Source organism: Echinops telfairi, unplaced genomic scaffold (assembly GCF_000313985.2).
Source record: "Echinops telfairi isolate 266 unplaced genomic scaffold, ASM31398v2 ScPeMD7_7469;HRSCAF=8507_0, whole genome shotgun sequence".
Taxonomy (NCBI): domain Eukaryota; kingdom Metazoa; phylum Chordata; class Mammalia; order Afrosoricida; family Tenrecidae; genus Echinops; species Echinops telfairi.
The window spans coordinates 42,587,019-42,590,552 of record NW_022111372.1 but is presented as its reverse complement, the minus strand read 5'-3'; positions in this window follow the sequence as shown (position 1 = coordinate 42,590,552).

Here is a 3,534-nt window from a genome sequence, read left to right as displayed (position 1 = left end):
ATGCAAAGGGGGCATAAGGAAAAAGCTACTGTATACAAACATTCCTGGGGTGAAGACCAGGTAGCATGGCAGGGGCCAGACCAAATCCAGGGATACATATGGTAGCCAACTAAAAAGAAGATGGGAAAAGGGAAAAAAAAAAAGAAATGGATGGAAGGGGCACAGGGCACTAACCCACCCAAGGGGAGGTGATTGTTTATATCTCCACACAGAAAGTGGGACCAGATTTCAACCTAGTGCTCTAAGATGTGAATACAACATGCCGGCCTGTAGTAGGGAACCAGTGGAGAGGTCTGAGGGGCCTGGCCAAATTCCAACTATGTGGACATGCCCCTCCCCCCAGAAGAGTTTATTTCAGAGGACGGCACTGAATCTGCAGCTCCGGGAGAGGGACATGTCTGATCAGAGCACATGGGAGCAAATGAAGGGGGAGAAAGAGAAAGTGGAGCACATCCTGGCCCACCAAGCCTTGAGGACTATATTCCTGATCAGAGCAGCCAATACACAGAGAAGACCACATGGCCGGGCCCACTATGAGCTGCTACATCCTTCACTAACCCATAGCCCTATAGGGGCCAATACTGGATACACAGTGTGGGAATTCCAACCGATCTGATCCCACCATGCCGAGGCAAAACACTAAGGGTGTACAACAGAACAGCAAGGAAGCAGAGCAATGAAGTCCCCAGGGAATACCAAAAATGGACTTTGGGGCCAGGGCTTGACACCCTGACAGACTCAACTGGAAAACACTCCTAAAAGCCAACAAATAGTACTTGAAATAGCTACAAGCTTTTCTTTCTTGTTGTGTTTTGTTTTGTTTTGTTTTGTCATTGGTTTATTGTTGTTGTTTTATTTTTTGCTTGGTTTTGCTCTGTCTTGTTTTGTGCATGTTACTATCTCCACACATCTGTCTAAATAAGATAGGGCAGATGAACAATCTGGAGGAGAAAACAACAGGACAGACAGTTCTGAGGGGACATGGGAGAGGGGTAGGTGGGGGGAAAGGTAGTGGTGTTAACAAACCCAAGGACAAGGGAACAACACGTGATCCAAATCGGTGGTGAGGGGGTAGGGGACCTAGTAGGTCGTGATCAAGGGTAATGTGACCAAGAGGAATTACTGAAACCCAAATGAAGACAGAGCATGATAGTAGGACAAGAAGAAAGTCAAAGGAAATAGAGGAAAGTGTTAGGCGACAAAGGGCATATATAGAGGTCTAAATAAAGGCATGTACATATTTATATATGAGATGGGGAAATAGATATATGTGCATATATTTATAGGTTTAGTGTTAAGGTAGCAGAAGGACATTGGGCCTCCACTCAAATACTCCCTCAATGAAAGATATTTTGTTCTCTTAAATTCGCATTCCATAATGCTCACCTTCCAGATACGATCACTGAAGACAAAGCGGGTGCATAACCAAATGTGGTGAAGAAATCTGATGGTGCCCAGCTTTCAAAAGATAGAGTGTCTGGGGTCTTAAAGCCTTGAAGGTAAACAAGTGGCCATCAAGCTCAGAAGCAACAAACCCCACATGGAAGAAGCACACCAGCCTGTGTGATGACAAGATGTCAGAGGGATCAGTTAGCAGTCATCAAAAACTAAAAATCATATCATTGTGTGCTCACCTCCCTGGTATGATCACAGAAGACAAACGTGTACATAAGCAAATGTGACAAAGAAAGCTCGTGGTGCCCGGCTACCAAAAGATATAGCGTCTGGTCTGGGGTATTAAAGGCTTAAAATTAATCAAGCGGCCATATAGCTAAGAAGCAACATAGCCACATGGAAGAAGCACACCAGCCTGTGCAATCACCTGTCGAAGGGATCAGGTATCAGGCATCATCAGAACAAAAAAGCTTATCATTGTGAATAAGGGGGGTAGTGTGGAGTGGAGACCCAAAGCCCATTTGTAGGCTACTGGAAATCGCCTTGGGGTATTGATGAGGAGATGAGCCTCTCAGGGTGCAATGTAGCAACGATTAAACATACAACTTTCCTCTAATTCCTAAATGCTTTCTCCCCACCCATTATCATGATCCCATTTCTACCTTACAAATATGGTTAGACCAGAGGATGTACAGTGGTACAGATAGGTACTGGAAACACGTGGAATCCAGGGTGGATGATTCCATCAGGACCAGTGGTGAGAGTGGCAGTACAGGGAGGGTGGAGGGAGGGTGGGTTGGAAAGGAGGAACAGATTCCAAGAATCTACATATAACCTCCTCCCTTGGGGAAGACAACAGAAAAGTGGGTGAAGGGAGACGTCAGACAGTGCAAGATATGACAAAAAAAAAATGACGTTGAATGTATCCCAACTGGATTTAAAGACAACCTCAAGAGTAAATGTAGTGCACCAAATACTAATGGCCAGACAAACTGTAGGATAGAATTAAGAATATCATAAAGGCAGAAAATTTAGTGAACCCCATATGACTACTACGTTTTGTTTTTTATTTTACTTTACAACTTGTGTCACCTAAGTGTTCTACTGTGTCAATGAATATATTTGCAGCACAGCTAAACTCGGGTAGAAATAAACACTGTAAAACTTATGAGAAGGATTTTCAAAAAGTTTTGGAACAATGGAATTGGAAGAAGATAAAAGATTTACATAAACTTTTTGTAGTTCTTATATATATACATTAGTATAGTCCATTCTTCTTGCCACACCTGTTCGTCTTGAGTCTATGTATCCACTAGTATATTGTTGGTTTTACTGCTATAGCAGGATTGTATACATAACAATACACTTGTTTAAACCTGGTACTCTTTCAGCATACTTATTCAATCTGTATCCTGAGCAAATCATCATAGAATCTGGCTTATATGAAGAAGAATGTGCCATCAAGATTGGACGAAGGCTTCTAAACAACCTATGACATGCAGATGACACAACTTTGCTTGAAAAGTGAGGAGGACTCGAGTTACTGCCTGATTATGATCAAGGATTGCAGTCTTTAGTGTGGATTGCAACGCAAAGAAGATCAAAATCCTCACAATGGAACCAATATAATATCAATATCCTATGTCCAATATCGTAATAAATGGAGAAAAATATTAAAATTGTCTAGAACTTTTTCTTTCTTGGCTCCACAATCAATGTGCCTGGTAGCAACATTAGGTAAATCCATGGTGCATGTGCTCTTTAGAGTATTGAAAAGCAAGAATGTTACTCTGAGGACTAATGTGGAATGGCCCAAGCCGTGGTATTTTTCCATTGCCTCATATGCATATGAAATTTTGACCTTGAATAAGGAGCATCAAAGAAGACCTGATGTATTTGAATTACGGGGCTAGAAAAGAATACTGAAAGTACCATGCACAGCTTAAAGAACAAACCCATCTCTCTTGGAAGAAGTCCTGCCAATCCTGCTCCTGGGAGGCAAGGATGGCAACACTTTGTCTTGCACGCATACTTTGGACATATTGACTAGAGACCAGGCCATGGAGAAGGAGACCATGGTTGGTAAAGTGGAGGGATAGTGAAAATGAGGAAGGCCCTCAATGAGATGAATTGACCTAG